The following is a 7,137-nucleotide window of genomic DNA, read 5'->3' as shown; positions in this document are numbered from 1 at the left end:
GGAAGTGTATGTTTCTGAATTTCTGTATGCACTCCTGGCCACTTCTCCCAGTTACCATGGTGATGAGAGAAGAGCGATGGAGAGCTACAGAGGGCGGAATGCATCCACTTTGTGTTTCCAGTATTCCAATACAGCCCACGGGTCTGATAGCAAAAATAAATACTCTGATATTTTCGACCGTTTCAAGCACCTGCCACGGCACATAATGGTTTTATTGAAATCCATTTAGCATGAGGTTGGGGTGTAATTTTTTGCACGGGTCGATGCACTGAAGATGCTCATTTTTATTGTACACACAGAGCATGTACACAGCGCATCAATACACACACACGCACACATGTGCACAACATGCACACACACGCACACAAACACACACACAAACACACACCCACACACATACACACCATGTTCTCCTGATGTAGATAGATGGTTTGATACTGTGGTTTGTGTCTTTGGAGGCCGTACTAGACTGAAGGCTTTTCTTTCTGGGGAGGCAACGCTCCTTCGGTGTGTGTAGCAGGATGCTGGCCATGTTCTACCAGATCATTGTGGCCGGTGTCCTGTTCTACACCTGTGTGTGCTGGGCCGGGAGCCTCTACTCCAGGGACACAAAGAGGCTCAAACTGATCCGGAAGACCAGCTGCCACCCTCTGCTGTTGTTTTGGGTGCAGTGGGCGGTTGCTGACTCCCCCCCCCCCCCCCCCTTCTCTGCTTCCTCCAAGGTGGAGCACTGACTGGCGGGTGAACCCCCAGCGTCCCACCTCCGCTGGATATACTGTCGCTCTCTAACCGGCCTCCTTACACTCCTTACACTCTCACACTCCGCTGCCAGGTCGGAGTACTTCAGGTGTTTCCGCTCATAGGCTGCTTCTGCCCCCTCCTCCCATGGGAGGGTGAGCTCCATAAGGCCTGCTCTGTGTCCCTGTGCCGGACGCCTGCTCTGTGTCCCTGTGCCAGAGGCCTGCTCTGTGTCCCTGTGTTGGAGCTGTCTCACAGCCTGACAGAATGTGCCACAGGCCTCGTTTGGGGGCAGCACAGAGCGGACGGTCTCATCCGCACCAAACCATTAGCACAGGTTCTGAGAAGGCACCATGTCATAATTGGCCCTGATCAGGAAGCTAAGCCTGGCCTGTGGTATCTTCCACCAGCCTGACCCACTGAGCGATCGGTCCTCCACACTTTCCCACGCTGTCCATCCTCCGAGACCACCTTAGCAAACTGCTAAAACCTGCTACCTCTCCTGCTCCATCCATGGTGGGATGACCCAGAGTCTTCTGTGCCCCTCTGCTTCCCTGCTGGGGGGGTTGTGCCCCTCTGTTTCTCTGCTGGGGGGGGGGGCTGTGCCCCTCAGTTTCCCTGCTGGGGGATTGTGCCCCTCTGTTTCCCTGCTGGGGGGTTGTGCCCCTCTGTTTCCCTGCTGGGGGGTTGTACCCCTCTGTTTCCCTGCTGGGGGTTGTGCCTCTGTTTCCCTGCTGGGGTTGTCCCTCTGTTTCCTGCGGGGGATACCTTGCAGCTCAGGTAGAAGCAAACTGCAAACACAGAATGCATATCAGGCCACTGCTATATGTACCACAATTAAACCATCAGTGAAAGCCCAGGATATACTGGTATATTTATAAATCACTGACAAACTATGTTCTACAGCATATCCAGCAATTTACCCACCCAGATATAATTTCTGATTAACAATGTTGTACATTTTAAGCTCTCATAAAACGCCAGTAGTACAGATTCTGATGTAGTCAGCTGAAAGGAACTTCTTAGCTTACAAAGGAGATGGTACAGTAGAATGGGCACATCCAATTTGTTCAGATGCAGGGCATAAACAATATGTAGAGTAAAAAAATGTCTGATGTTTGAACACACTAGGCAGAATTTGTGTCATTTCAAACAGATTGGAATATGGGTTTAACATCAGCATGCCTTTGGAGCTGAGACGCGCAAGTGAGTACGTTTAACATGGTCAGTGAAAATAGCGTTATGTGTTATTCAACCAATCATTTAAACAGAAACATTTACACTCTAGACATTTGACATGTAAACAGTAAAAATAACACATACAAATGCAACATTGCAAACTTGCACCAGCAGGCCTTATCTGATAGAAGAAAAATAATCACATTATCAGAACAGACAGAACAGACATTGCCACAGGAATACCTAACACAAACGCAATTTTCCCCCATGTGGAATAAGCCGGCATTTTGGAAAAACAGAGTTGCGCGATCTCTAATAAAAATGATTAGCATGGCTTACGGGCTCGTCACGGAACAGAAATAATATAAAATGACATGAACACAACAATCCTGTAATGTAATTACAGTATCACATTTTGCAGTAAATTATTGACTTATCAATGTTCAGTCCAAAAGCTCTTATTACTGTTGACTCTAAATCACTGTGGCTCTAAATTCATTCGATACAACATTTCTTCTACCTGCTTGACCACAACCTCAGTACCAACTGCATTGGGCTGCTCCATGTTGTCAGACACTGCTGAATGTAGTGCTGTAAAACAGCCTTTTATGTTGGGATTACTAATCGTGCTGCAATGTGACTCACCTGGGCAATGTTGCTGGAAGTGACGAGACAGGAGTGCAAATATGTTGACTTCATTTCACAATCTGCTTGTCTAGCAATAAGCATTGGAACACTGTACCAATACGAGACGACTGTATTGTGAAAACTGAGTGTGATTTAGAGTTGTGCACTTTGTTGGTAGGTACAATTAGTGTATTAGGGTAAGAATTTTGCCAGTCAGTTTGGCAAATTGAGTTTTCCACATTGAGCCAAAGCAATCATAACATACTGTAATGCATTTGTAATGTGTGACTGCAGATATTAGAAATGCATCTGAAAAAATGAGAAAAACTGTAGGGTCTCAGGAACATCTCAAGAGACTGGATGTCATGCAAACCACACTTCTGCCCTGATTTTGGCTTAGTGGTCTAATCCATTCAACTGATGTGCAGTAGATCCAGGTTCAAACCTACAGGAAAACCATTTATTTCAGAGGTAACATAAATATACCAGTTCAATAGACAAGCAGTGACTTTTCAAAATGTATTGAGTTGTGGTTACACTACAGTAACAGAAGCAAGCATTCATCAGACACTACACAACGTTTCTTATAACAGATTTTATTTCCACTACTGTAGATGAATGTCCTTGCTTCAACTGCATTGATTAACTGATTTTAGCCCCATGCTGATCCACTCATACTGAGTCCAAACATAATCCCATACAGAATATGTAATAAGTACCAGTGTCACAGGAGTTCAATACATCACACAATAATAAATCACAACAGCAAAACATTTGATATTTTTATAATTCAGGTTTAATCATTGCATATTATTGTCTGAAAATACAGAAAATTAAAGCAACAAAAAAAAAAAATCAATCCTAACAGAATAAATAAGGAAACTCAATCCATCATTGTTTACAGTAATGAAAGGAAGTAAGTACACTGCAGTGACCATTCTGCATTCTCATGGGATGCATCAGCTGCATTTGCCCACAGAAATTTGCACATTGGAACACTGTATGTATGAAAGAAACTGTAAAAACTAGCAAAATGCACATGGAGGAGTTTGCCACTGGCTTCTTTTTTAAAAAGATGCAGATACAGGAGACAGAATTATTACTTCAAAAACATTTCACTCTGCCATCTTCTGGCATTATTACTCTCAATGTTATATGAATGTTTTAATAATCAAAAGTACATAAACACACCTTGAACATTTTCAATATAAATTTATCAAAATGTAAAAAAATAAAATCATATTTAGAGAGCGAGTGCTTAACCTGAACCTGCTAAAAGATCATACTCTTATGTACAGGGTTTAAGCAGTACTGAGGCTAATATTGGGCACAGCTGAAATTGCAGTGGTAAGGCTTTGCTCAAGGAAGGTTGCAAGTGTGTCGACGTGTGTGCGTGTGTGTGATTGGGTGAGAGTGTTTCTGTGTGTGTGCATTTGTGAATGTGTGTGTGCATGCGTACGTGTGTTTGTGGGAGTGACTGTTGATGTGAACATGTGTGTGAGTGCGTGAGTATGCGTGTGTGTGTGTGTGTGCCCGGGTTGCGTGTGTGTATGGGTAAGAGAAAGTGTGTGTGTGTGCGTTTGTGTGAATGTGTGTGAGACTGTGTATTTGAGTGTGTGCGCGTGCAAGAGAATGAGTGTATGCATGTGTATGTGTGTGTGCGTGAGAGTGCCTTTGTGAATGTGCGTGTGTTTATACATGTGTGTGTGTGTGTATGTATGGGTATGAGAATGTTTGTGTATACATGTGTATATGGTGTGTGCACGCATGTAAGTGTATGCATGTGTGTACATGTGTGAGTGCATGAGTATGTGTGTGTGTGCGTATAGGTAATAAAATGTGTGTGTGTGTTGACACAGTTGTTTTGTGTGTGAGTGTGTGTGTGCGCGCGCATGCGTTTGCGAATGTGTGTGTCTGTATACTGTATGTGAGAGTGTGAGTGAGAGAAAGAGTGTGTGTGTGTGCATACGGGTATGAGCGTGTGTATGTTTGCATGCGTGTGTATGTGTGTGCGTGAGATTGTGTGTGTCTGTGTGTAGGTGTGTGTGAGTGACTGGGTGTGAGAGAGTGTGCGTGCGTAGGTGTGTGAGCGTGTGTGCATGACTGAGAGTGTGTGTAGGTGTGTGAGTGCGTGTGTGTGGGTCTAGGTGCATATGAGTGTGTATATATATATGTGAGTGTGTGATTGAGTGTGTGTGTGTGTATGTGTATATGAGTGTGTGTATATAAGTGTGTGTGAGAGAGAAAGGGTGTGTGTGAGAGTGTGTGTGTGTGATGGAGTGTATGTGAGAGAGAGAGGGTGTGTGATTGAGTGTGCAAGAGTGTGTGTAGGTGTGTGAGTGCGTGTGTGTGTGGGTCTAGGTGCATATGAGTGTGTGTATATATATATGTGAGTGTGTGATTGTGTGTGTGTGTGTATGTGTATATGAGTGTGTGTATATAAGTGTGTGTGTGTGTGTATGAGTGTGTGTGTGTGTGTGTGTGTGTGTGTGGGGGTGTGTGAGGGTCTAGGTGTATACAAGTGTTTGTGTTTATATGTGTGTGATTGAGTGTGTGTGTGTATGTGTATATGAGTGTGTGTGTGTGTGTGTGCATGCGTTCGAGTGTGTATGCGCATGTGTGTGTGTCTCTACTCCAGTTAGCAGAGGGACACTGAGGAGTGTGTGTGTGTGCATGGGTAAGAGAATGTGAATGTGTGTGTTGACACGTGTTTGTGTCTCTGCACGCATGAATGTGTGTGTGTGTGGATGTGAGTGTGTGTGTGTGAGAGAGAGAGAGGGTGTGTGTGTGTGCATACAGTTATGAGCGTGTGTACGTATGCATGAATGTGTGTGTGCGCTTAAGAGTGCACTGGTGAATGTGTGTGTTTGTGTGTGTGAGAGATTGTGTGTGTCCGTGTGTAGGTGTGTGTGCATGTGTGTGATTGGGGGTGTGAGTGACTGGGTGTGAGAAAGTGTGTATGTGTGTGTGCATGAGTGTACATCAGTGTGTGTGTGTGTGCATGGGTAAGAGAATGTGTGTGTGTTTATACATGTGTGCATGCATATGGGAATGTGAATGTGTGTTGACACGTGTTTGTATCTCTGCACGCATGTATGTGTGTGTGTGTGGATGTGAGTGTGTGTGTGTGTGAGAGAAAGGGTGTGTGTGTGTGTGCATACGGTTATGAGCGTGTGTACGTATGCATGCATGCATGCGTGTGTGCGCGTGAGAGTGTAGTGGTGAATGTGTGGGTTTGTGTGTGCGAGAGATTGTGTGTGTTCATGTGTGTAGGTGTGTGTGTGCGCATGTGTGTGATTGGGTGTGTGAGTGGGTGTGAGAGAGTGTGAGTGTGTGCGCACAAGTGTGTGTGTGCGTAGGTGTGTGAGTGCGTGTGTATGAGTGTGAGTATGAGAGAGAAAGGGTGTGTGTGAGAGTGTGTGTGTGTAGGTGTGGGTGTGTGTGTCTGTGTATCTGAGTGTGTATGTGTGAGTGTATGTGTATGAGTGTGTGTGTTGTGTGTGTCTACTCCAGTTAGCAGAGGGACACTGAGGATCTCCACAATGTAAATCCAGCACAGAGGGGTGTGTGTTGAGTGAAGTGTGTGTGGAATCTGTGCAGGAGGGTCAGTGTGTCAGAGTCAGAGACGCTGTAGAAGGACAGAGTGCCGGCCGGACGGTCCACACACACTCCTACCCTGTACACACACACTCCTCTACCATCATCATCATCACACACTCCTGCTCTGCGGTAGGGGGAGGGGGGGACAGGTATGTCAGTTTGGTTCTCATTGTGCCAGACAGAGTATCTGAGTTTATCAAAGTCTCTGTGTTTACTGCACTCCAGACTCCAGGAGTTTTTATTGAATCCAAACCTACAGTCATTACCTGCTCCTTTCCTGCTGATTCCTTTATATGTCACTGCTATATAAACCTTTCCCCCCCACTCAGACAGACTGAACTCAGCCTCCCAGTAACAGCGCTCACACACACTCTCTCTGCACACAACCTGCTCCCAGTGCTCAAATCTCTCTGGATGATCAGGATATGGCTCCTTTCTCCCCCATGTGTGTGTCACCCTCCTGTTCCCCTCAAACAGAGACAGCCCGCTGTGCGCTGTGTTTGGATCCAGTGTGAGCTGACAGCCATCTGCACACCAGAGACATTAATGAGATTAATTATCATTATTAATATTCACCTAATTATGTGTGTGAGAGAGAGAGAGTTGTGATAGTACCTGTGTGTGTGTATTTGTGTACATGTGTGTTTCTGTTTGTGTGTTTATGTGTGTAAGAGAGAAGTCTCTCTCACACACACACACACACACACAAGAGAGTGTATCTATGGAAAGTGTTCTGTGTCGATACACACTCACATTTCCTGGGTCCTGGTTTGGTCCTGTTCTCTCCTCCATGGTCCACACTGTAAGAACAGCAGAACAGAATTCTGAATTTTAACCATCCTTTCTTTCCACTCTCAACACACCAATGACATCACATAAATAAAAACAAAGACACAATAAAACACAAAACCAAGATCATATGAAAAACACACAAATCGGTCACAAAGGAAACTTATTCCATTCCCTCACTCTATTCCATGTGCAAAAATAGCT

The 7,137-nt window shown here is 45.0% G+C and overlaps 1 long non-coding RNA gene across 1 annotated transcript; it reads right to left on the bottom strand.

The window, feature by feature from the left end:
• Positions 1–2,990: 2,990 nt before the first annotated feature.
• LOC135246412 (uncharacterized) lies at positions 2,991–7,095 on the bottom strand. The gene is made up of 2 exons (XR_010327667.1): positions 6,898–7,095; positions 2,991–6,671 (listed from the first exon to the last, which is right to left on the bottom strand). It is a non-coding gene; the product is annotated as an uncharacterized LOC135246412 (long non-coding RNA).
• Positions 7,096–7,137: the final 42 nt, after the last annotated feature.

Source organism: Anguilla rostrata, unplaced genomic scaffold, assembly GCF_018555375.3.
Source record: "Anguilla rostrata isolate EN2019 unplaced genomic scaffold, ASM1855537v3 scaf0269, whole genome shotgun sequence".
Classification (NCBI taxonomy): domain Eukaryota; kingdom Metazoa; phylum Chordata; class Actinopteri; order Anguilliformes; family Anguillidae; genus Anguilla; species Anguilla rostrata.
This window is presented reverse-complemented; position numbering and strand designations above follow the sequence as displayed.